This window comes from Anser anser (genome assembly GCF_964211835.1).
Source record: "Anser anser genome assembly, chromosome: 8".
Taxonomy (NCBI): domain Eukaryota; kingdom Metazoa; phylum Chordata; class Aves; order Anseriformes; family Anatidae; genus Anser; species Anser anser.
The window spans coordinates 26,618,150-26,646,103 of NC_139728.1; the positions used below are offsets into that span (position 1 = coordinate 26,618,150).

A 27,954-nucleotide genomic window follows, 5' to 3' on the forward strand; every position below is an offset into this window, starting at 1 on the left:
CAGCTAAAATGGTTATTTCAGCTTTTTGGTGTCTTTTAAATTTGGAGTCTTAATGAAGGGACAAACTTTTTGACAGCAGATGCCAAAAAAAAATGCCTGAAAAAAAAATCAGGAGAGGAGAAAGAATGAGGGGAAAACCAACAAGTAAACAAAAAATATCTACAAACATACAAATGCACATTTCGTAGAAGCCTTTGAGAGCGTATGCTTGCCCCTTTAGACCCATAATCATCTGCTTGCAGGGATGTGTCCATGAGCAACAATTTGCTTGTCTGTTTTGGCTGGTTCAGCAGGAAGCAGCACACGTATGTGCAGTTTTCACTAAAACCATGGGAGAAGGAATGAATGCCCTAAAGTCAGGGCAGCTTATTATTATTTTAATAATTACAAACAAGTAGTAAAAATTATTATACACCAAAATTAGCAGGGGACAGATGCCAATTCATTTTTCTAATTAAATCTGTCTAAGCTATACATATATTACAGACTTCAGACTAGCCTCAGAAGTTGCTGCATCTAGATATGCCAGGACAGTTTACGTGCTGTCAGCACAGTTAGTGCATCCAGACATCCTAGGACACTGAACTAAGTTCAATTTATCTCCTGGTAAATACGAAGCACTTTTAACACTAGATCTGCTAACTGAACTAAACTGGGGTCCAAATGCAAAGCATTTAACTTCAGCCCATTTCTGACTCTCTAGAGGAAGATCTCTTTTAATAGATCTCATATTCACAGTAGCTGATGATGCTCTTCTGCTCACTGAATCAAAATTGTTTTGTTTTTAAACACTTAAATGAGATTATAGAGCAATTCTGTTACTCTAAATAATGTATTTTCCTAAGACTGCCAGGTAATCAGCAATTCTTCCCATGGCAGCCCAGCAAAGCTGAGACTTGGAGCCATGATGACATCAGCCACACACAAGTGGTCAGTAAGACAGACCTGGAAGGACACACACGGTCCATCTTCACCAGTCTTGAAAAAAATATATATTCTTTTCTACAGCAGTCTAATCTGACTTGCACCACAAGGGATGTGACAAGGTCTCCGCATTCTTACCGAGAGGCCTCGGAGGTCTTGGTGTCTCCCAGGAAAGGACGATTTGCGTTCAGTTGAAAACTACACAATGAGAACAAATAGGAGCAAGACGTGTGGTAAGCAAGTTCCCATCGATATTAGTCCTTTGCATTCTCCTGGATCCTTGTGATTACTAAAGGGGAGACCATGACAACAGCGGAAAAGCCATTCACTGCTGACATCGGAGACACAATGGCCAACTAGTACTTTGGGTGAAATAAATCACCCACTAGCTGTTTTATTAATGATCCAGCCAGAAAGCTCATACTTCATTGCAGAAGATGAAAGAGACAAGTAAACCAAGCTGCTAGTCGACAGGAATGCATTAATATTCATTTAGCTTTTTATACACTGCTGGTCAGATTGGGAGAAGAGCTGGGCACTGCCGCTATGTCAGCACAGTGGGTTTTAGGACTCGATTACACACGAAGCTCCCAGTTAAATTCAAGACCAACAAGAGAAGCCAGAAAGGCTGACACTGAAAACCATGTACACCCCAGACTGATGGCTCTGTTAATTAATACAAAAATGAGTCAACACAGAGGTAACCTGAAACTCTACTCCCTGCTCTTTAACGTAAGCAGTAACAGGAAGCTGATCACTCCAAAAGGCAGCTGTACCACCAGCGAGTACACACACACTTCAACGAACTTTTCTGTAGGAAACAAGCTTTTGGAGATCGCCCAGTCCACATCCTCGGTGTGTGTGTGTATACACAGCTGTAAACCCACTAAATTTTCATTTCACTTCTCTGCAGTGTGACTGCAAAACTAAGGAGTGTGAACAAAAAAGGAGCAAAAATGCCATCAAGACACTATGGCTTCATTATTTATTTTCCTTTCATGCTTTCCTAGCTTTTCGCAGCTACTCCACAAATACTCATCAGTCCACATCCATTACTAGTCTCCCCCAAATACACATCAATTAAGTCTGCATCAGAAGTGAAATTAAAAGATGATCAAGATGACTTGCGATAGTATCAAACCTGTCATGCAACCCACCTGTAACCCCGGGACTCATGGGGTTATGAGTCCTGCAGCTCACTCATCCCTGAGTCCGTCAATGATGACATTTCCATGTTGCAATAACACATAACTCAATCCCCTGTCACACAAAAGCATGCCCCCACACACTTCTAGCAAGGTTCTTTACTTTTGAATGCATGTATATCCTTAAACAAAACCCACCACCTTTGATTTCGAGCTCTGCAGGACAGAAGCTTCCTAGGAAGTGAGTAAGCTTTGCACCGGACACGATTACTCATGCAGATTTGCAAGTCATGATTACAATGCAATGCTACTGACTTACAGGTTTATTCCACTTCTACCAGGAGGCTATTCCCATTAAAAAAAAGTCACGTAATATTCTGCATGGCACACTCAGAAGAACCTCACCTGGCTTTTACTTATTCGTTCATTTATTTTAAAAAGTAAGATACTGCGACCCACATGAGATTTTTCTGAGCATTACCATAGAAGTAATAACACGTTCCAAAACTTGCATGTAAAGAGACAAAATCTTTTTTCTTTTACATCTACATACCTATATTTAAGGGAATGCATTGCTCATGAAATGTACCAGAATACAGTCTTTGATGATTTACATTTTCAGGATAAGTATTTCAGAGACAACAGCAATTCATGTCTTCCCATTTCCTCCAGCAAGCCTGAACTGCTTAATGTAGAGAGCAGATGAAAAAGAAGAAGCATGGGAAAGTATTTAACTAAAGCAAATGGCACAGAAAAAAAAGGAAATCAGGAACTCTGCAAGCTCTCACAACAAATCAATCACAACAGACTAGGAAGCTGAAGAGTCACAAATAAACCAGTGAAAGGTTTTAAATATCATGTGGGTTTCTAGTAGAAATCATGGCCACATATCCCTGAGAGCTGGGGTAAGAGGAAGGAGGAGGCTTCTGAAGGGAACAGAGAAAAGAAAATAGGTAATTGTATTGACCATAACTACATACATAGTTGTTTTGATGTGAATTCTAGTTTTAATGGGATACCATGTCTTCAGTTTCAGGGCCTTAGATAATCACTGAAGGAGATTAGGAAGCAACTTTCACTGCTGGCTCTCTAACTACCTTCTGGCACCATCCTTCTAAGCCCACCCAATGCTGGATCCTTCATAAGTCAGACTAACCAAGATGGGCCACTGCTGCAGAGTCCCTGAGGCACCTCCTGCATCTCCTGCTCCAGCCCTAGAATGACCCACTGGTGAGTAACTTCTGTGAGTACAACTTTTCCACCAGTAAGGAAAAATAAATAGTAATAAAAAATTAGAAAACAAGACTGACAAGGATATATTCAGTATTAGCTATTGGCATGTTTTGGTTTCAGTTGACAAATAATTCTTAAGCCTTTGAGAGTAAAAAAGTTTGCTTGTTAAGCAGTCTGTTTCATTTATTTTGCCTGTAATTCTCACCACTCTATTTAAAACCATTCATCCAAACACGAGGTATTCTCAGAGGCACTATTGATAAAAGACTGCACAGAAGCCAAGCACCACAAGCAGCTATTTTTAATTATCCAAACTGCGCACTGGAAACATGCACAGCTTCACAAGCAAACTTGAGGTCAGAAGGGGAAGCTGGGGTTAAAAAATAAAAAAATGAAAAAAATCACAGCAACAGGCTACACACTAAGAAATATTTCCCCATGGAAACCCCCTGTCTGGCCCACGACTGTATATCAGGCCAGGTGAAACATTTTGGGCCACGCTGTAAATGAAGATAAAACATGCTGGCATCTGTGTGACAGACATGGCCACAAATAAATCAAGCAATAAACAGCACAGCACGCTATTTCTGGCTTTGTGCCTCTTTTTTGTCACATTAGGGTAAAAAGTTGCATTCAAAGACCACAACTGACTCTGCAACATGAAGCCTCCCAGCACCCCCCACCACCTCGGCAGAAAAGCAGGACAAATTCAAGTGTCTGAAGGGATTATGGGATAACAGGGAAGCCTGCTAACAAAAGCAGACAGCCATTGTGGCTTACGGAATCAGAATGAACACCCCAACATCTTCCTCCTAGCTCAGTGCAGGGGCTTTGCAATCCCAGTGCTTGGCCTAAGACGACACCGCCAGCTACTGATTTTTTCCTGCCCTGACTCTCCCTGCTCTCTCCTCCTTGGTCACAAGCAAACCTCAACAAGTTTTTGAGGGACAATCTCAACAGGTCCCCCCGCCCTCCGAACTACTCCACATTTGCCTTGCAAAGTTTTTCCAGCGATTCTGCAGGTCTACCAGTACACCCGCGAGGCTTGAAGGACAGCAGAGGGTCACACAGACAAGGATACGGAGCGAGTCTCAAAGAAATTTGTTCTGCCCTACTGTATCCTACTAGATGAGACACTATCTTTGTGCTGCTTCTCACCTATCAGCACCTAGCAGAGAATTAAAACCTCAGAGCCAGGCCTTTGCCGTGTGTTTATAGACTGCATGGCACCATGGTGTTGCTTAGAGCCGCCAAGCACAAGCAGCAGTGTACAAGGGACGTACGTGGATGTGCTGCCCCAGCTCACGCTCATTGCTCTCCCCAGCGGCCCCATATGTCCACGGGTTCTTTCGGCTGAGAATACCATCAGAAAAAGTGGTCTTCTGCACCGTATTAAACTTTGAGCACTAAATGAACCCTGTTTAAAATACTTTTCTAAGCCAATACATACAAATTTATAGGTAATCTCAACTCAGGCAAATGTGGTAGGTCCCCTCTGCCACTTTTGGCAGCTGTGACAGTTCAAGGTGGCCTGGCTGCTTTGCAAGTAAACAAGATAAAGTGCATAATAAGTAATGCTTATGCTTTATACCAAGATTTTTATCCATTAATCCAGTGTCGGCTCACAAAGGCTGGCAAGAATATTGACGCTTCCATTTTAAGCAACGATGCTCAGAGAGGTAAAGCAATTTGTCCAACGTCACATAAAAACGCAGCTGCAGCCAAGGCCAGACCAATTTCTGAAAAGCAGCAACCCACAGGTACCTCGCCTCGATTCCCTGAAGGCTCTGCCATCACATCACAACCGTTCCTATTCCGTTTGTGTCCCACTTCTTCCAGCAGCCATCAGACACACTGCGAGCGATGTACACCTCTACGGCTCACTGTACTCACTGCTACTTAGCACCTTCCTCTGGGCCGCAGGACAGTGAGTTATACCTCCATCAATCCTGCCCACTTGTGTGCACACTCGGAGTCCTGTTGGTTTTTCTCATTGATTACACGGACACATCGTGATTTTGTGAACCAGACCAGCAGAGAGTCAACTGCTTCACAGCTCAGGCCAAACCATGGGCTACAGGATGCAGATCCTAAATCCTGCTGTGGGGTTTACCTGCAGCAGCCACATCCAGCAGAAGGGTTCAGTGCCAAGCTGACCTCTTAAGCCCTATCTGAATGTGTAGAGAGAATTTCAGAGGTTGCACTTCTGGTGATTTAGTGAAGGCATCAAAGCTCGGGGCTAGGAAAACATGCAAAAGACCGGACAGAGTCACATATTGGATCGGCTCACCAGAAGCTCATGAACAGATTTGTTTCCTCTAAGGCCACAGACTGGCTGCAAGCTACTCAGCAGCCAGTTGTCTTTGGCTATTTTTAGGGCTGGGTGTCCAGATTTTCTTTAGGAAATGCACGTCAATCTTCAGCAATGTCAATAAAAGAGCTAATCTTTGCAGAATAACCAGACTGTGACAACCCTGCATGTGGACGTCTGACACCAGCACCGTCTCTGTCAGCGAGCACATTTCAGCACGACAGACACCAGGAAACCCCAGCACGGAGTTAACAGCCCCCCCTAGATGGAGCCTAGCAGTGGGCCCAAGCTGCAAACACCACTACTAACCCGGTCATTTTTGCAGAGCCAAATTAAGGCCTACAAGCTGAATTACCAGGGCCTCTGTGTCAGATTCAAATACAGCTGGATTTTCTGTTCAGTGAGCACACTGCACTCACTAACAGCACTTGCAGCATCTGAAGAAGAGTTGAACTTAGCATAAGCAAGCAAGCTTCCCAGGCAGCTGTTGCAGAATAACCTGTGGTCTCCAAAGAATAAGTCCCATTATTTTAGCACATCCCCTTCCCACAGCCATGGTCAGTTTTGTGACTGCTCTTTTAAAAAAAGTATTGCTCAACCAAGAGCAAAACAGTTCATCCCTTCTGAATTTGGGCATGAAGCAGAAGCAGCAGGAAGCAGCCACACACACCTTCCTTCCCAGCAAAGGGAAATACATGAAGTAGGGCTCAAGGGATCTTGAAGTGTCCCTCTTTCAAACTCCTGCCCGAAGGCAGGATCAATCTACCTGAGCCACTCCTGATGCAAGTTTGTTTGTTCCTACAAAGTACCAGTGACAGACACTCCCCCTAAACAGTTCATACTGTGAACTGTTGTCACCATTCGACATCAAAACTAAATCTCCTTTACCAAAAATTTGAATTCTTAGTCCTTGTCCTGTTGTACTTCCTTTGGAAGAAGCTCCACTAGTGGGAAGGTTACTGGGCATGTCTCTCCTATGAAAGCGAGGACCAGGCAGGCCTCCAGCACTCGCTCACCAACTGCAGCACCACGGAGAGCACACCGTGCCTCATCTGCACAATGGAGAGGAGAAACAGCTTGAGGAATTCGGATTGCCATGAGGAAATCCAGATCAACAGCATCAAAGAAAAGAAAAGAAATTGAACCTTGACAGTGGAATATAGAAGTGCAAGTGAACTTGAACGAGCCACAAGCCAAACTTGAGACCTGCGAGAAACAGCACAGATTTCACAGCCTGGGCAAGGCCGCCGCTGCCGAAGGGGTGTCCCTGACACGGAGTCTGAGCCTCAAGGCAAACGCTCCGGGACTAAGGCCAGAAAGTTGCTCAACCTCAGCATGAACAAAAGCAAGTCTGGATCTCCTCACAGCAGCCTGACGAGCGTCCCTTGAGCCAAGGTGGACAACCACATTTCAGGGATAACCCAAATTTCATCTAAATGTACACTAAAAAACCTACTATGAAGATAAAATGCAGAAGAAAATGCCTGTGGATTACAGAAAAATAAATAAGGAATATCTGCATCAACATGTAAACTAATTAATATCCCAAACCAAAACCTCATTGCCTTCCTCTGATTCTGAACTGCATTTTTACAGCAGCCTTAAGCCCTGAGTTTATCCATCTACTTCTCCATAACACAGACCAGCAATGTAAGCAATAAATCTGCTCCCACTGGTAAACTACCAGCTTCCTGCTTATCCCAGGGATTTCTGCATTGATTCCCCACTCTGCAGAGCGCAACCAACTGCACCTACAAAACAGGTTCAATTTTTCGTTATTCTAGAACTGTGAGCATTGATAGGTCTCTCATTTTGGAAGTATCTTTCCTGCGAAAAAATGGATGTATGGAGCCCCAGCGACACGCTACCAACACCTCTATTTGCAGTATGTAATTCAACCACTAGATGTCTGCATTACGGATCTGTAACTTACCCCTGGTACTGGCAGAGACAAAGCTGGAGCTCCAGTCAGAAATAAGGACTGTTCGTAGCCTGCTGTATCTTACAGACACAAGGCCAATGTGATCATGCTGTTTTTCTGTCAGTTCCACCTCCTGCTAACATCCACTAATCAAACTAGCTGATTAATTTCAATCAAGTCTGAAAACAAAGCAGAGGTCTCAAAGATCATTATCGTTATAGGAACTTCATTAAGATTATAAGAGTGGCAGCCTGTGTGAAAGAGAGCTCTGAATTAGCATCCTCACTGATGGAAAGCAAATCTCAGCCTGTACATACCTCCTCTTTGATGGCAGTCAGTCAGCAGCACGTGAGAATGAGCACAGAAACCCAAACAGAAAATACCTTTTAAGTTTTGTAAAATGGGAGAGATTTGCTCAGTGTTCATCTGTGAAAGATTTTTACATTTCCATACAGGGCCAGGGAGCTCAGAGACCCCCCCAAAAATGGCAATTGTATATGGCCAAATTTGAAACATTACAAATTAAACTTAGCAGAAATATAAAAAGCAATAAAAAACAAGCAGTAGCCTGAAATATTGCTAGTCTGACTTTGGGTTTGTTTACGAGAATGCTTCAAAAAAAAACAACACTCGTTAGCCATAATTAGTGGCACTAGTGTCACGGATTGTTTATGCTGTTCAGGTACTCATCTCAGAAAAATACTGTACAGGAGGTGATTAGATGAGGCACCAGATCAAAGATTTGTATGGTTTACTCCAAAATACAAAAGTCAAATGGAAGAGAAATCCATCAGAAATCCTAAAAGCAGGCTTGCTGTGAGTGATACAACTTGGACTGGAAAGCTGGGGAGCATCTTGGCAGTTTTGGAATGTTTTCTGGATAGCTCTGGTCTGGTAACTGCCTGTGAAACATTTCACACAAGGCCCTGCTTCGTCTCAGGTCAGCATAAGCACTGACCATAAAATATTATTCCTCTATGGGAGGAAAGCAGTCACACCTAATAGCTGTTGGTTTTCTAAGTTCTGCCACCATCCTTGCACTCTTTCTGCAGGAGGATTTTAAGAGGAATAGAAAACAAACTACACTTTTCCTCAAGTTTTGGTGCTGCTAAACGAAGCCTGTAGAAGTGATGTCACCACCCCTCCGTCTGCAGACGTAAAGGTGAAGATGGCACAGGCACCACAGGTCTGTCTATACCAGGCCTACCAGCACAGGTCACACTGGGACACGTGAAATGAATTCTTAGCTTGTGTGTAAGCCTGCGAAGTTGCTCACCACCAAAGCAGCATATAAGAGGCAAGTCCTCCTTTTGTCATTTCTACAAAATACAAAAAGCTTTTTTTTTTTTTTTTAAATTCAGATCTGTCATACAACAAAACCCCTGAGCAGTATCTACCATGGTAAAACTGAAAAAAATAAATTAAAAATGTCCCACGAGTATGGAAAAGATGTGAGCCTAAACACAATGACTAGGAGAAGACACAGCACTGTGCCAGAAACCTTGGGGAGAGAGGGAAGAACATGAGTGTTTGCGACATGGAAATGGAAAAATTACTGTCCTCACAGCTCCTGAATAAGCAGATGGATCCCACAAGAGTAGCAGCTCTGGCTTCCAAACCTGGAAGCCAAAATTCAAATTCTATCTACGGATTAAACTGGACTTCTTATACTGACCAGTGATACATCAACACAACAGACATAGTAGGGGGCCTAGGGGTTAAATCAGGGTCTTGTCTACTCTGAAGATTAATGATTTTGTTTCTCAAAGCAGCCCAATACCTCCAAAATGACTGTGTTAGCCTCAGACACCTTTGGCTGCGTTAGATTTAAAGTTCAGCTCTCGGTACTGATGATAAGCAGCTAAGTTTCCAAGTTGTAAGAGCCTTAGAACTTTGTGAGGCTTTTCTGCCTCCAAGTTAAAAAGAAAATGGACTGTCCTAATAGATACTAAAATATTACAGTGCCCCTCACAAGGTCTTCCCACTGTTGGTAGCAGAAGGGAGCAGTGCACTATTCCCTCTCCTCCTGACAGCAGCACAGGGGAAGCACTGTCACACTCGGTTTTGGACAGTTCATCCAGCAGCCCTTGTGCACAGCCCTGAGAAGATATTAGAAAAATTTGGATGGATTCTGTGGAAAGAAGCAAGGGAAAACTGAAACAGATTTTGAACTTCACCCGCAACAGAAATTGCATATGCACAGCAACCTTCTACCGCATTGATTGCGTTCTCTCTGATAGATCACTGAATAAACTATGAAAATAATTGAGAGGAAAGAATTGAACCTTTCTGTGCATCAGGCACGAGAAGGATTCATCCTTCTGAGTGTGAGAGGAAAGTCACTCAGCTGAGTTTGGCAGCATGTTGTTAGGACGTGTTTCTAATTACTGCAGCATTCAGAGAAAAATGTGCAACTCAGACATGACTCTGCCAAAAGTGATATGAAAATTAAAGTCCTCAGAAGAGTGCCATGACAAAGCAACTTCTGGAGAAAGAAAAAAAAAAAACATCTCTGACCAGGATTTTGCAGGGACTTAGATTTCAGGTGACTCTTAAAATGGTGACTAGTGCTGCAAAATCAGCGTTAATTGTGAAAACTAACCAGCTTTTCTGTGATTTTATTCTATACCTGCCAAGCAAAAAAAAATATTGATTGAGCGTGCTGCAAGTTTTATTTACATGAAGATCTGATTGCTTGGTTCATTATTATGCAAAGCAGAGAGAGAGAAAGCTCTTTCAGCAGGCATCTGAAAAAATCACATCTAAAAATAACATTATGCTTTGGCTTTCCTTGTAAAATGCCTGAGAGTGCATGTTTCCTTCTTCAGTCGTTACCGTGAAATGCACGAACTACACCAAGGAAGTCCGTGCAATTTCCACTGACTTACAACTGGAGATGAGTTTGCTTGGTATAGGAAGGTAACTGAGCCCAACTCAGCAGCTGTAAAATAGAAACAAGGAACTACTGTCCTTTCCTTATTCCCAGTTCAAAGCACACACCTCTGAAAGTCTCCTACTGAATCATTTTGAATGTGTAGCATTTTTCTTCCCACATATGCACTCCTGTGAAGTTTTGAAAGCTTTTATTTTTTCCAGTGCTGTGCCGCCAGTTCCTTCCTTGAAGCTATTGTTGTTTCTCACAGCAAATCTTTTTGAAGTTGTAAAAATAAATGAGTGTGCTGTATTGGACTAGTGCCAGAAGGAATGACATTGCAAAGCCACTTTTGAAAGAGACCTGTCACCTCTGAAGTGGAAGCAAATTGGTGGCTTTTGAAAGGCTGATCACCTGCCTAAGCTCTCGTCTCTGAAAAAAAAAACAGGCATACCAGAAAAAATAAAGAGGGAAAGCACATCTGCACATAATTTTATCTGTTCAGTAAAAAGTCAGATACAGCTTTTTGATAAAAAAACTCAATTTAATAGCTTTTTCCATTTAATGCTTTTCAAAAGCAAAATGCTGCACTTTTAAGAACAGCGACACTGGGAGAAGCATGCAGCCTTGTGTGATGTGATAAAGCTGAGCAAAATGACATCTCCAGACCAAAAAGTTCCACAAAGAACATTCTGTATTTTATCAGGCTAGTCCTGGGTCACTCTTAGCTTACTTCCACATTCACAATTCATGGCCTTGTTCCTATCTGGCTATTTACAAAATCCATTTCTTTCCCCAACAGCCAGCGTGGCACAACAGAATGCAATTCTGATAATGGTGTAATTCCACTTTCCCTGTTTTGTTGTTCTCGTTTGTTTTTATTGCTAATCCTCAGGAGAATGGAGTGCAAGTCTTCACCATCATTATTTCTTTGCAAACACTTCTGCCCATTTTGACAAGCCACAACACGTTTCAGTGCAAAGTAAAAATTCAGCATTAAGCAGCTGAAATAAATTCCTGGGAGCAAAACTGTTGCTTTCTAAAGCTCTTAGTGAAGCACTTACTGATTAAATCTGGTATGAGATCTTGATGTCCTTACTGGATACAGAAAGACTGTTCAGGAATCTGCAGTTCTCCTACATAAAAAGGAAACAAGTGCACCCAGGAGTAAATCTTTGCAGCCAGAAACAGCCAGGCATACTGCAGTGCAGGCTTCCAGAACATCTGCTCTACAAACCTAATTATCCCTCATTGTACAGATGCAAAAGCCATCTGAAATGCTGGCACCTGAGACACAGAGATGATTTTAAGTCCCTTTAAAATAGGCTTTAAAAATAATACATAATAAAAAGCCCTGCAGAAACATTTCTGTAAGCTGATGTGCATTCTGCAAGTCAACAAGAACCGATTCCAATTCGTTCTCCCATCAGGTAAGTCACAGTCCCCCAGCTATCCCGTAATGGCTCTTTGCTCTCACCGTTCTTTAGACTCAGTTCTCAGTGGACTGATAAGAAACTACAGTACCACAACCTACTTCGCTACAGTTAGCTTTTCAGAGATTTTGCGGATCCTTTTGAGACCACAGTGTAACAGCTTCATTTAGTCTTAACCTGCAGTAGAAATACTCAAGCCCTAAAATCCAGGTAAGAATATTTCCAGAGGGAAACATTAAATTAAGTTCACCTTCTAATAGCTACAAGGGCACTGGTCCAGCTACTGGTGGCCCTTTTCAGATTCCTTCTTGACATTAAATTACAGTAAGTGAAATTTGACAGAAGAAAAGTTTTAAACAGGTTTATTTATACAGATGGGGCAGACGAGTGTATATAAATGAGGCTGAGCTACGTGGCTGTACAAGAGCAGACAGTTTAAATCATTTAAGAAACGGTATCCGCAAATCTCTTTCCTCAAGTGAAGACATCGTTCTCTTTGTCTCCGAGGATCTCTCTTTCATCTCATTGCTCTGAATTTGCGCTAACAGTCAAGTGGCAAGCTGCCAAATTATTCACAGTTGGCTAGAAGCATGGTCACCTACAAGCTAATTGATGCCACAAAACTTCCCTCCAGGATGCCATCTGGGTTGCATTCAATATTCTTACTGGATTCAAAAGCCCGTCCCTCTAAACTTGAAAGCTGCTTCTCTTGACCAAATGCCAGTTTGCTGATTTTGTTTGCAAGCACACACATTAAGCTAAATAGCAATACCAAGCTCCTAATTCCACTCTTTTGACCATACACGGACTGCATTATTTTACAAAAATAAAGACAAACCATTTCCCCATCTCACAAGTGTGTAAACTGGGGAAACGAGAGCTGAGGAGGCTTCTCAGTGCAAACCTAGGAAGGGACCAGTATAAAATAAAAAGGCATTTTATACCAAGTCCCTGCCCTTGCCTGAATAACATTTTAAAAGAGCTGAGAACCCAGCATCTCTCCATGGCTATAATGAGACTTCTGGCTTTCATTTAAAAAGTAGGCCATCTACTGAATAACCGAAGTATCACTGTTGGGGCCTAGCTGCCCCACTAATAGCCGAATAGAAACATGGGCATTTTTATTTTCCTATTGCTACTTCTTGCAGCAGAAGACACACCTTACTGATATCTGGTCACATCCCTCCAGTTCTCTGCGCTGACAGCTGTACTTTTCTATATGCAAAGCCAGTCCCCCAGGAAATAGCAACAATAAATCAGTGCAGAGGTCTCCTGCTTTCCTGTTGCACATCTGCTGCTCGGTAAGTTTCGGTGTGTGTTTTGTCACCCCAAACTCCGTCGTGAGATAGGGAAAGCCACTCACCTTTACAGCACTGACAACTGGGATCAAGCTGGCACTATCTGATGCTGACAGGGAGCTACTAACCCCAAAGAACTGGTGAGGTCTATGTGATGAGTCTATGTGATGGAGAAACGCACCGTCGCAGTTACTGGCAGCGATCTGAGGCCAAGGAACACACTGCCTGAGCACAGACAGCTCTTCATTTCCAGATGAGGACTTCCCTCGATGACATTTGAAGATAAAAGCTTACAGCCTTTTTGGCAGAGGAGGGAAAAGCCTGCCACAGAGCCTGTTGAAACAGGGTCACGTTTTGTCAAGCTTTCAGCCTGCCTTTTCTATCGCATCCTCCTTCTGCTCTTTATAGATTCTCCACATTGGGCATGTTTCCTCAACCAGCATCACAAACTCCATTTATTAAAACCACAAAGTTCAGATGTGGCTGAGTTTCCAGCTGGCTCACTAAACTGTGCATATGGGTCTCATTCTTAGCCCTGCTGACATTTTATTTCTCTTCAGGCTTCCTTGTCTTCCAGTGCCAGGCAAGTTTACACTACAAGCACTCTGCGCAGGGATGCAGACTGTTCCAGAGGAGAACGGCTGACAGAGTTCTCCGAAGCCCCCAAATCCCACAGCTAGAACTGCTTTGCATCCCTTCAGCAGGCCTGGATCTCACCGCGTGTTCCCCCAGAACATGGCCCCTGAACGCCGTCCCCAGAAGAGCTGCAAGACACCTTCATGAGCAACATCCCCTGACACAGGGATCCTTCCAAGAGCAGTACAATGTTACCATCTAGCCGCTTTCCTAGAAAAACTTTGCAATATAATAGATTTGGCAGGGCTGAACCGCTGTTACCTCCTCTTCACGTGGAGGAGAGACAGAATGCTGGAACACACAAAGGCAGTTTATTTGGTTCACTTATTCAGACTTAATGCTGTTTGAGCAGAAGTCAGACCTGGCGAAAGCTCATCAAAACAAATCTCCATCAAGTTCACACACTTACTTATACACAAGTGCACGTCAGGGACAGAAACACAGAGTGCTTGCTCACATTTGGCAATCCTGCCTGGCCACATGCTGTGGCCAAACTAAAACTCTACTATTCTGGAAGTGTTTTCGTATTTTCATACTACAGGAAAATGCTTCTAATATTAGCAGGGGAATGGGAACTGAAAAAGCAGGATGGAGTTACAACACTGATGTGACAATGTTGCAGAAGTTTACAATGACTCACTAAATACTCACACGGAGACAATAAACTTGTTCTGAACTCACCAAGAGATCTGTGGTGCAATTTAATAGCCTGCAGCTTAGCAGGAGAAGCAGCCTCTCCAAATGGCTCAGGGTTGGATTTCTTGGGTTTTTTTGGGGCTGTGTGTGTGTGTGTCAGTTGAATATATTGTGCAACATATAAAACAGAACATGAACTTCAAGTGTTTCCATAAGCAAGTGGATTAAAGCAATAATACTGGGGTTTTCCCATCCATTGTCAGGCCGGGATTCAAGACTGGCAGGAAGCACAAGGAGCTTTGCCTGGGGTACTCAAACCGATGGGGTGATAGAAGCACAGCCTGCACACCGCTTTGTGGGACCGAAATGCTGCTCATTGCCTTCGGGTCCATTCCTGCTGCCACAGATAAGGCTGTGAACTGGGCCAAGCCTGGAGAAGCTGTAACTGCTGCTATGTGCACTGTCTGGGGCAGGGTAACACCAGATGCACCGGCAAATGAAGGCTACAGTTGGGTACTTTACTGCCACCCACGGGCTCACAATACAATTTAAATATTTCCTGCTCTTTTAGTATCCCTGTGTAGAGTTCAGGTCCACGCACTACCCCTATGCCACACAGAGCAAATGCCCAGTCAGTAAAGTGTGGATGGTTTCCATCTTTGTGGCTGTGGGGCTGCACATCAGCTCTCGCTATCGTGGCTTGCCTATGGCAAGTCCTCACACGATGGCATAGCTGGGAGCTGCATGAGATCAGGAATGGAACAAAACTGTGCTTTCCTTTCCAACGCAGAATTAGAGAGGAGTTAATCCTCATTTGGGACAAAGCAGTGTTAAGACCAGAAGTTGCTGCATCCCTCTTCGAGTCTGCTCTGGACGTAGCCAGGTGGGAACTGACCACTTACCTGCAATTAAGGAGCTCTCCTCAAACACAGTATCTTCCCAGCAAGCCTGCTCCTTCTCCTGCACACCGTCATTGCTGCCTGCACTGCTGTAACACCCACCTCAATGTGCACAGTTACAGAAAGCACATCACTGACCAGGAGCAGACCTTGACTTTCTGTAGGCCCACAATGACACGCTGTGTATTTCTGGAGGCTAAAATAAAACAGGGCAATATCCTAGTGAAAACTACCATAGAAAACATTTTTGTGAAAAAAAACGGACTGAAAACATTGACTTTTAAGCTTGGAAAGGTTCCTCATTGTCAGCTGTGTCTGTGGTTTGTTGGTTTGGTTTTTTTTTGGACAGCTGTGTCCAAACAGCAGAGGACTTGAAACATCAGTTAAAAATGTGGTATTTTATCCAGCATGCTCCCCTGACAACACTGCTCTCCCCCCATGGTTACTTCATTCTGCTCACCTCAGGAGATGAAACGTGCCCAAGGTGAGCCCTGCCTGGACACGAGGTGGAGGAGGCTCTGCCAGCACAGCTGTGTGGGTACAGCCCCGTGGGCTCAGCGAGGCCGACCAGAGCTTTTCTCTCAGCAGAACCACACGAAGCCGCCTCCTTTCAGCCCTCTGGGCCCACAGCAGCAGATTTTCCAGCTAGATGCCAACTCCCGCAGAGCTCCGCTGGCGGGGAGGAGGTCAGGCCTGTGCTATGAAGCTACAGGGCCGTGGTGTTAGCCAGCGCTGTGAACTCACAGATCGGCATTTCCACAGACTTCTGCAGAGGCAAGACCAGGCTGAGCCACCCCGCTGACAAAATGTTTTCTTTCTTCAAGTCTCAACATCAGGGAACGGTACCGTCTGTAGACTAAAGAAGTAAGAAACCCCCGCCAAATGCCACAATTAATTAGAGCAGAACATACAGCAAGTATCTTCCCCAATCCCAAGGTAATTCTGCTGGAATATTTTGGTTGCTAACACTTCAGAATGAAATGGGATCCTGGACCTTCCAAGTCCTACTCAATGAGAAACAGAATTCTCTCTCTCCCCCTCTCTCAGAGGTAACAAGTATGAATCTTTTCTCCTTTCCCTCTGTCGATGGGAATTTATCCAATGTCAGATAGTGAAACTTGCAAAACCCTTATAGGTCAAACTGCTGTAAAAATCTCTGCTCTTATAAAAGCAGAGTAAAAAACAACACGCTAACAGATAGTCCCTAGCTGGTTACCATAGAAAAATGACATTTACACGTGCCCTTTTCCTATGGTAAAGGTCAAGCTGATGCGCCAAAAAGCCTCTTCCATAGGAAATTCACCCCCAGCCAGCTCAAGCAGAGATGACACAAGCTTTCAGGTATACCACAGTCACAAAACAGACGTGTTTTTTTTTTTTTTTTAAAGAAAAGCTTTTGGGAATTTCAGTTTCTTGTTCTAGGTCTCATCAGGCTTGTTCTTTCCCTTAAGAAACCTAATCCCACACTTCATCAAAAATAAATAGCAGGGAGAAAACACTACTCAGAAACGATACAGCATATTCTGCCCTAAACCAGTCATTGAATATGCTTCTAATGCCACAATCAAACTCGCACTCCACATAAAGAAAAAAAAATCTGATAGGAAGTAAAAGGCACATATTAGGTCCTCTACTCAGCTGACTTCCTCCCCACTCTGTGGTTTTCACTGCCAGAGAAGCATCTTTTTTACACCCTAAAATTAACCCTGTGATATGGTAATGAAGCCAGCACAACACGGTATAGAAAATGAACCTTTGTGAATAACAAAGATCACTGTCCAAACCTTATTATTATGGACATCCCTTTGACAGCTATCCAGCTTGCACAGAGAAGGAAGGAAAAAAACTGCCTCTGAAAAAAATATTTCAGTTTCAGGTTTTCTTGAAACACTCTTCAGTGTGCTGAGCATGCACAGGTGAAGCTGCCAGGGCACCAGCCCTATAAACGGAGGGCTCCAGATAGCCCAGCACAAACCTGACTCTTGCTGCAGGAATGCTACACTTCCCATGGTGCTGAATATCTCAGTCCTGACCTTGAAAGCTGGAAGGTCAGAACGGCTCAGTGACAGGTGATGTCTCTTGTTCTGTGAACACACATCCTCTAGGTTATCATTTCACAGCGTGCCCGGTGATTTGGTGTCCAGCTGCCCTCTACTCAATTGGAGTCAGCAGTAAACGTGTGAAGCTCCACATCAACTCCTGTCTCCAGCAGTGTCACCCTAAACAGCACTGCCTCAACCTCACTTTTGTTCTCAAAGTTTAAAAATAACGTATAAAAAAAAAAAGCTAAATGCATCCAGGCAGGGTGAGCAGCATTTGCACAGGAGCCATTAATCCTTTCTACAACTATTTGCACAAAATCAGGCTGCCAGCGTTCACATAATTTTGTGCATAATCAAATGTGAAGAAATGCCTGCTGCTCTCAGCCAAGCTCTGCAGTTTCCTTCACTGCCTGAGCGAGAGAAGGTGTTAGTAAAGGCTCTGTGCGTTGCTGCTGAGGATGCACTCTGAGAAACAGGGCCACAAGAATTAATGGCTAAACTCATGCAGAAGGACTTGAAGGAAAAGGACTCTAGCAGAGCAATGAGATGCTGACTGCAAGCCTGGGAAAGGCTCCACAGCGTTCAGGCACATGCTCATCTATAGCCACAAAAGAAAACTATGTTGTTTATCAACACTCCCTAGAAGAGATTACCTGGATTTTTACCACAAGCCCCAGGATTTCTCCCCTGCTCCATACTCACACTCTCTGAAGTGCCATGCCACCATCAGTCCCTCCAGTAAGTGAACTGGACAGATGCGAGACTTTTCAGCACCTGACAACACAGTTCCTTAATCTTTATTTAACTTCAGCAATCAACATGCACTGGGACCTTGGGCAAATATACTTATTACACTATTTTTTAAAAGTTGTACAAAATTCTGCGTTGAAGAGCTCTCATGTAAAAGGGAACTGAAATCAGCCAGCAAAGGGCAATTCCTTGAAGTTGGGCATGCAATTTCAATACACCAATGTGATCCTGGCAGAGACTGCTCCACAGCTTCCCTCTGAAACTAGTTATCATCCACCAAAGAACTCTTCCCGTAAAAGTCACGCCTAAAGAGTAGGATAAACCCAAAGGGACCACCCAGTAGTACCCAGCTGATGTAAATGCTGTCACTGCCATGAAGGCAAGGGTGCAGCCCTACTTACCAAGCTAGCAGAAATGAGTTTCATTGTGCAAACTTAAGATCGATTCAAGGCAAATGCTATCATTGTTTTACACATGAAAGGCAAAAAGAAAAGATAGGCAGCAATAAAATACTTAATAGTGAATTAAACTTCCCTATTCACCCTGGTTCTTGCCAGCCAAGGATATGTTACAAAGAACTCATTAAGGCAACGTGCACCAGTGATAAATTACATCAATAGCTACTGCTTAGGTAGCAGCAAGGTGTGGGTACGGAGGTAAAGGAGGCCAGGAGAGGCAGCGTCCCCATGTGAAACAGAAAACCTTTTGAGCAATAAAAAGCCTGCCATAAGCAGTCTCAAAACCAGGACTTCTGGCCAGCTAAAGAAGTGGCTGCACTGATGACCACCTGTATACAGGCTGTGCTCTGTTACTCTTTAGGATACGTTAGAATGTACGAGAAGAAAGAAGTCTACTTTTAAAACCAAAACAAGTACCATGTTTATTCTCAAATGCTCATGTTTGCTGTGTGTCTTTGATAGGAAATACAGGTAGCAGTCCCTCTGAAGCACTTCTTGCATTTGACCCACCAGTAAAATCTTTAGTTATCTAAACGCTGAGTTTTTTCTGAATATTTGACAAACTGCATACAACAAAAGCAAAGGCAAAGCCCTTGAACAGTCCTTTAATCCAAGGAACATGATTATCTGTGTAAAACAATGTGATAATGGACCAGAAAACAAGAAATTGGGAACATTCTTCATGAGTCACTGGTGTTCACAATGAGTTGCTGAATCACTCCACAGCCTTGGGCAAAGGATAACTTCTCTAAGCACCACTTTTCGCATCCATAAGATAATGCTTAGTCCACTTGTATGAAGATTTAGAGAAAGCTACGCTGCTAACCAGCCATCAGATGACAAATGTGTAATGAGCGTAACGCCACTAGCTAGTATGAATAGAAGCTCGCAGTTACAGAGAAAGGAGGTATAATTCTTGGCCTATATCAGTCAGCACAGACATTAGTTATCAAAGAAACTGGGGCATTACTCTCTCTTTGCAAGTAGCTGCGTAGCTGCCATTGTGATCCAGGAGGAGACTACGGGAACAGTTGCAAGTTTACATCTGAAAAAGACATCACCTGCCACCTGCTCTTATTCTCAGCACAAGCATATTCACTGCTCCTGCTAATTCTGATTTTTATGCTCTTTAACTACTCCCTGGATCATGCCAAGTAGCATCAGATCTGGACAGAACAGGTCCAGCAAATCCAGCAAGCCTTACTGGTATACAATCACTGCTACATCAGCAAACCAAGCAGCTGCTATGGTAGGAGACCCATGCAAAACACCTGGAAATCTTATTCATCTAGATCAACAAAAATAGAAAAACCCTGAAAAGCCACCAAAGAAATTAATTGCATTAACTTTACACATGGACAAAGATGGCAAAGCAAAGATAGACAGAAAGTCTGTACTGGGTAACGCACCGCTGAACGCAGACTTGGGATTTAAAGAAACTTTTCATTCACCCTCTGAAATCAAGTAAAATATCACCTCAATGTACACTGTAACATGTATTATGTCTCTAAGAAGGAAGCATTAAAAAAGTATGAAACAATGCCAGTTAAAATAGAAAACAAGTTTAAAACCTGGAATTGGAGCAGTTACCTAAGGGAGTGGGGAAGTACAGTTAGAGTTTACTGTCAGTTGTACACAACAGCCTCTTCAACATTATTTTCTTAAATTGATAAAACTGTGCTCTAGGCTATTTGGAAAGGGACAGGAGTCTAAAACAGAGTAACATATCCAAATTTAATGAAAATAAACAGATTTCCATCTTTTCAGTGGATTGAAATGCACCCTCTTCCCTCCCCCCTTCAGTGTTTTGCAAGGAAAAGAAATCGCATCCACAGAAGCTACGGAAACCAAGCTAGAAGACCAGAAAAGATAAAGAAACTTACAGTAGGCAAAATTCTCACGCAGGACAGACAAGGTTCTGCAGCACTAATAAATTAGATTTTAAATTAGATATCTATCTTTGCAAAGAAAAAGTAATCAGAGCACAGAGAGCAGTTGCCAAAAAGAGCCCTTCTGGTTCTGCAAGTACAGGACTGTGCTCCTGCTGCCATGGAAACTGAGCCCCGGCTGCTCTGGTCCTGGTGCAGTGCCACACATGCTCTCAAGCATTTAATAGATATTAATAATGCAAAAATATTACCGATAGATCAGAGACAGAGCGTCTTCTCTAAGAAAAAAATCTGGCAGCAAAGTTCACTTCCCATGGCTACAGCCCAAAGGCTACCTGTCTTACTGTAAGGCAACCATAAATCCCGTTATCTCCTGCTTCTTAACACTCCCTCTCGGCACTTCCTGTAAAGGTAACCTGCCTGCCAGGCCTTAGCTTAGCCCGAAAAAGGCAGGAAGCCTGGAGGAAAATTGAAATACTCCCCCAGTTCAACAGGTACCCCCGCAGTGAGCAACGCGGCTGAGCGTGTTTAGCACTGGATTGGTAGGGAGGAGACCTCACGGCCGCTCTTGGCTCTGCTGCCAGCTTCTTGTAGGACCACGAGGCACCCCAACGCCAGCTCCCGTCTGCAGGACAGCCCCAACACCATCCACTCACCTCGTCGTCGTGAGGCGGGCACAGGGCTGCCAGCTCAGCCTCGGCTCCCGGGGAAAAGTCACGTCCCTGCCAGATGCAGAACTGTGGGCCGTCAGGGCATTATTAGGGCACGACACAGAGAGATCAGAGCTGGAGCTCTAATCCCCCTTTTAAAGTCTTCCAGCTTCTCTGGGTTGGAAACCTGGTTCTTGATAACATTTCAGTTTGGATGGGCTTAGGTTTATTTTTCAACTAGCTCGCAGCACTATTATAACTTTTAAAATCTAATCAGTTTGTTATCTCTTGAATTTCAGATGGAATTCTTCACACAGCAGAAAATCTGCATTAATTATTTCACAGGGCCTTTTACCCCCTCTATTTCCCTCGTGGCTAGCTAAATACTAATAATTTTATCAGGAAACGGAGTTAGAAAAATTACACTCGACATTTTTAACATTTCCTGCACAAGCGCCGTAAAATAGCAGAGGCTTCCCTTTGGCTAGAACCAGCTGTCTGCACTCACAGCAGAGCGCGCTGGAACAGGCAGCCTGCTTTTCTACCAAGGACATGCCACCGCGCAGGAAAACAAGCAGCAACACAAATCTTCATCCCCGTCACTCAAACTCGGCTCACTGATTTGTTTTCCTGGGCAAAGCACAGAAAGGAAAACTGACATCTTACAGCATTTGTAAGGCATGCGATGGCACGGGAAAGCAGAACTCGGCAGTAACGTGTGCTGGCAACATTTTGGGAATTAGCAGGAAAAACCTGGGGAGAAGAAAAAAGGCTATCAGCGATGTTGGATGTGAACAGTGCAAGGATGAGGAGGACTTCATGCCAAATCAAGACCACCATGAACACATCTTCATGAGCATGTCATAGTCTCAGTGGCACACCAAATACATGGTAAATTTGCCAGTGAATTTAAAAAGTTGGTGCCATTAAAAAAGCTGGCTGCAACAAAAGCTGTGCATCTGCTCTATTAGAAACAGATGAGCAGATCAATAGCTGTCAGACATTGTCAAGCCTTAAACTTCAAGCCTCAAGCATTTAACGTCTCTTTACAGAGACAATGGAGTCACGAAACCTCATTCTCTCTAGTCCGGGCAATCTGAGTCCAGGTGCATCAGATTAACGTGTTCACCAACATGTTCCACTTGGTTCCTCCAGCCTCATAATTGGCATTTATTCACTTCATCTCTAAACATCCTCTGATGAATATGAAATTATCCCAAGTATCTTCCATTCCAACAGCAATCAGTAAGAAATCACATCTCAGACGCATGCTAATCCTGGGTGTGTAATACCGCAGACAAAGAGAGCTGGTCTACATTGACTTTTGTTTCATCTTTTTATACATTAAAATGCTCTGGGTGAAGCTTGCCTACCTTGGTTCAAAATGTAGAATATTTTTATATCCTCTGAAATGAGAGCTCTGAGCTCTTTGATAAACAAACCAAGTCACTGTCAGTTTTGACTGCACTTTCATCATTTCCTTCTTGAACTTAATCATTATTTTCAATCTTCTCATTCTCCTTGACCTCAGGAAAGCTGTTCAGATCTCGGCTTCTTCCCGTAATGGTAGCTAGAGCTATTCATGTGCTTTCTTGGCATAGCACAGCAGCAGTCCATAAAATCAATTTCTCTTCCCTCTGTAACCATAATGTCCCCAGTTCCCATGCACCCGAGTTCCCTCTTCCAGTCCTATCTCCATTTCTTTCCCAGACCTTGAGCAGGAGTGATGGAGAAGCACCACGGCCTGGAAAGCCGCTGCACCTAGAGTTAATAACACTCCCCAAGCATATGTGCCAGGGGGTAAAGAAAAGCAGAAGGGCACACTTGTTTCACACTTGGACTTAATGCTTGATTTTCTACATAAACGATGCAGAAGAGGAAAGAACACAGAAACAAAGAAATAAGCAAGTTATGTTTCTCAGAACAGACAACGAGAATATAATGAAGAAAAGAAGATAAATGAGTGACAAGACTCACCATGTTACACAAGAAATCAATAAACTAGTTCAAACACCAGCTCGCACACCAACACAGTACAAACCAGGGCAGTCAAGGCACAGGCAGACACGCAAGCAAACGTGTCCTGCCTCTCTGCACCACTCTTCCCAGTGCTCCCCATTTTGGGATGAGCATGCAAGCTGGCCACCAACCCAGTTATCTGTCACCTACATAATCAAGAGCATATGATCGTGCATATGTCAAGGAAACCTAAAATTCTCCACATGCTAATGTATGATATATATATATATATAAATATAAAAGAGACACATCTCTGGAGTAACATACAGCAATTACTCAGAACAGAAAATAACGTCTCAACGCTGAACTCGAAGAAAAATTGGAGCAATAGACAATGGAGAACAAAAAAATCATAGAATGTTTGTGGCAATTGAGACTACCTGCTGTCTTACCTTGTCCCATCCCAACACCTGCAAGCACGGCACACCATTACACTCAGGACATATTTAACTCTTCACGGGATCCAGATTTTAGTTCTCAAATAGGCTTTTAATATATTTTTATTCCCAAATTCCAGTTCTAATGAAATTTTTTGCTGAAAAGCAAGAAGAATAATACCATGATGCCTCCTGGGCTTCCGCATAGGCAGCAGGAGTCAAACTGCACACTCCCTGCACACAAAGCCAGCCAGAGAGCAGGAGCCTTTCCTCCTCTGGAGAGCGAGGCAAGCAGGACTCAGCTCTGCAGTCACATTCTGTGGGGCCCCAAGGCAGGGCATGGGCTGAGGTAGGGGGAAGTTTGCTGATGCTCCGAGTGTTTGCCCTGAATTCCAGGCATGTAAGAACTGCCTTGAAATCAGTGACTCCCTTTGGACTGTCTCATACCTTCAGCAGCCTCAGTCCTGCCCAGTATAAAACATCCCTGCGAACAGCAGTAACAGAAAGCAACAACAGAGAAAGTATCCCAACACAAAGAAGGAAAATGGAGCTCTGAGAGACATATAGTAAGTAATTCTGCATTTGGATGTGTCCCCCTGCAGGCAGATTACTACAAAGCTGATGTGGCCTCACAGCTCGTTTCATTCTAGGAAACTGGTTAAGCTACCGCTTGCTTTTTGCGGCTATATTCTTTGCCATACCTAAGGCTTATCAACAGTGAAACGTTTAAACAGAGGAAAAGCTTTATATATTTCTGCAACACACACAAATTAGTATCTCTTCCTTCTCGTTAACACTTCCAGACAAATGAACACTGTCTCCTTTCTTCCTGACGGCTTTCTTTGCTACCAGAAATTGTTTCCTTTACTTTTTGTGAGGCAGCAGCTATATTCATACTTGCTACCTGTATCTATTTGGCTCTTTCTTTTGCCCTTCCCTAACAGGCATGGCACTTTCTGTAATCCTTATTTTCCTGCTCTTCTCTAAATTCCCAGCAATTTATTTCCATACTGCAAGAGTCATCTGTTTGTTACAGTGGCCCTTTGTTTTAAATCACCAGCATTACTAAAAGGACTTAATTTGACAGGGTAGCACTGAAATATGCAGTATGAAATACGAAGCATATGCACACCTGATACTTGTTCAAATGAAGAAATCCAAAAGATTCCTTCCAAAAGAAAGAAGGCATAAAATTTCAACTGTAAAGATGCCTCTTGAAGCATGCTGAAATTGTAAAGATCATTTAAAGTGATACACAATCCAGTCTGCAATGGAATGTGCACCACCAGGCTGACCAAGGGATGACGTTTCAAATCCTGCTTCTGACATTCACTTAGCTTCTAGTGCCTGCTCTCACAAGTGAACCATGTGGCCGGAGAGCTTGTAACTTCTTCCTTCATCAGCAACAGCAATTAAAATTCAAGGAAAAAAAAAATCTAACTTTTTTTTTTTAAGGAAGAAAACAAAACTGGATTCCTACTATATCAGTCATTTCCCACACGTAAAACCTTGAAAGTCAACTGCTACACGCCAAGAAAGGATTAGCCCCATGATATATAAGAAGGCTGTTGAGCAACCTCAGATAAACTTACCACACCGCACAAAGCAGTAAGCAGTAACCTGCTCTGTGTAAGTGCTACAGTGATTATTGATCACGCGTCAGTTCCTGAGCTGGCCACACACACATCTGCACAGACACTAGGCAGGTAGAACTACCAACCATGGCAAAAGAAAGCTACTGAACAGAAAGCGCATTCTCAGGAGACGATACGGGATGACTGCCAACACATTCTCCTTCTAGTCTAAGTCTCCTTTAAAAAAGCCAATATTATAACAACAAAGTTCTCGAGGAGAAAAAAAACACCACCAAAACACCAACAACGGCAGCCTACGTGAGGACGGCTTGCAGAAGGGAGCACACACAGCGCTGCAAGGCTGTCAACCCCGTTTGCCCACAAACAAAATAAAACAATTCATCTCCTTCCAGAACTTTTCAGTTACAAACTCTTCCAGCGTGTACAGACTGTCTATGTACAAGGACAAGCATGTTTCACAAACTGGTTGTTAACGCGCATGAAGACCATCCTGTCTCTTCAGAAAGCGAGGATGTATATAAACAGCAGTGGGCTACAAATATGTTGATACATTGATAACAAATGTTATCAGCTTCAGAAAAAGCATCAGCAAGTAATTACAGGGGTTATCACACACCACATCAGTACTTGGCACCAGCAGGCTACCTGCGTTTTCATTTCGCTCTGTCACCACTCCAGCACGCTGAGTTTTCCAGAACAATTTATTCCTGAGCATATGTTCATAAGGTAGTTTCTAAATGAATAGCTATTTATTACAGCAACGACAGAGGTGGCATCTAGCAACAAAACCACGTGGAACATACTCTTTCATCCAGTGAGTATAACTCTAAACATTACATATGCTGAAAACTGGTATACATTTTTAAAAGAAAGAAGCTTTCTGAAACAATGTGAGAAAAATGCATGTAAAAATGCTTCTTTAACCAGTCTGAACAATTGCAACTACAAAGTCTCTCTCTGTATATATACAAACTAAATGAACAGTCCATGAGTAATTTCTCTAGTATGTTCCTCAACCACTACTAATAAAGGCCAAATTCAGATTAAAGCAAAAAACTCTTCCTGATGTCTTCACATCCCAAAATTCCCTTTCCTAACACCAAAAAAGTCAGCATTCTACCACAATGTAGCCACTTGATTTTTACCACCCTCAAAAGAACAGTAAACACTCTCTGAAGCAAACCCAAATCAGATGCAATCGTTGACCTAACCATCCTAGCACAGCCCAGCTCACGTAGAGCAGATGTTCAACAGGACTGTTTTACATTCTTTCTTCTGACACGATGCTTCAAAAGAAGGTCACAAGGAAAAAGAGAAGAAACAGGTATGGGTTCCAACTGACTGACTCGTGCTAGGCAAGAAGCTCAGGCCACAAGCCTAAAGTGGCACTCAACGTGGAGCGCGGGGTGCAGAATCAGTTCCTCGAGATGCTCCCCCAGCCGTCATCCCAACATCTGAAACAGCAGCTCCCAAAGCACAGCCCACCTGCAGCTCACCAGGCCTCTCTACAACAGTACCCAGAGTGGCTTTTAACCAGAAGACTCCAAGAATACCAGGGTCAGCCTGCTCCGAGACTGCCGGCACTTCCACAGTTACTCTCTCTCTGGAAACTCATACACTTCTGAGAAAATATTCTCAGGTACAACTACACACAAGTCCAAGCTAGTTCCCAGTCAGCCGTGGCCTCCCCGTGTCTCTTACAATCTTAAAAATTCCAAGTCTGAGATGTGGTAATAAAATCCCCACATCAATCATGTTTATTATATCTGTACTAAATAACGCTGCTGAACCGCCCATATCATAAACTTATGCATGTGTAAAGCCTGTCAAGTCCTCTGAATACAAAAGCATCAGATATAAATGTTAAACTTACTGACTTACTGTTACAACATCAAGTTTCATATGAACAAGAGCTTGGGAATTTCTGCTCTCCATAAACTCTCCATACTCAGAATTCACTGCAAGACAGGTGTACCAGTGAAGCTGCTAACAGGACAGTCACGTACTGGAGAACACATAACCAGTGACTTTTCTTGATGTGTTCCTGTGGTCCACAAACTTTCAAGAGTCCAGTGAATTACAACCTGACAGTTGTTCAATGTCTATTACCCTACAAAGATAATTTGAGATATATGCGGTGTCTGCTGTAATATTTGCAACTTACAGAGAATTATCTTTAATTTGGAGTTTTAAGACTTACAGGGTGCATAACTTTTCACAGATGCTTCTCACACTACAGGGTTGACACACATTGTCCTAGGCTGTCAGAAGCTCTAACTAAGCGAAATAAGACAGAGGTAATAACGGCACAGCCCTGCAAAGCACCCAGAGTTTGCTGGGTGCTGCGCGCACACACACCAGGGTCACGCCACAAGGGAACGCAAGACTGCCACCTGCCCAGGACAGGAAGTACACATCTCCTTGCTCCCTCTTCCCTCACATTACTGACGAACCAGGCCGCGCTATGTGGCCGAGGAGCCAAGCAGCCGGCCTGCTGACCCCCTTCCCCTCACCGTGATCACAAATACCTATGAAACCCCAAACCACGCAGCAGCCCCACACCTTGTGGGAAAGCGAGCTACTTTCCCGGGAGGACCTGTAGCGGTCCCAAGGGGGTCGGGCACCTGCCCAGCTCCCGTGCCATGCCCCAGGCAGGGCTGCTGCTGGCGGCGAGGGCCGAGCCCCCCGGGGCGGGCAGCGAGGGGCGCTGCGGGGGATGCCCAGCCGGGCGCGCCACGGCGGGGCCGCGTCACGGATCTGCTGCTGCCGGCAGCCAATCAGCGCCGGAGCCGGGGCCGGCGCGACTTCATTCATTCATTCATAAAAAAGAGGCGCTGGGAGCGGCGCCCTTCCGGGCCCCCCCGGC

At 43.8% G+C, this 27,954-nt stretch overlaps 1 protein-coding gene and 1 long non-coding RNA gene across 3 annotated transcripts in view; both read right to left on the reverse strand.

Moving 5' to 3' along the window:
• The window catches only part of LRP8 (LDL receptor related protein 8), a 173,059-nt gene that overhangs the window by 144,178 nt on the left and 927 nt on the right, over window positions 1-27,954 (reverse strand). The window lies entirely within an intron of this gene.
• LOC310903572 overlaps window positions 1-27,954 on the reverse strand; it is a 65,318-nt gene extending 37,364 nt beyond the window's left edge. Inside the window, exon 1 of the long non-coding RNA XR_014587607.1 lies at window positions 1-27,954. This exon is cut by the window's left edge and continues 19,562 nt beyond it. This is a non-coding gene — a long non-coding RNA (uncharacterized lncRNA).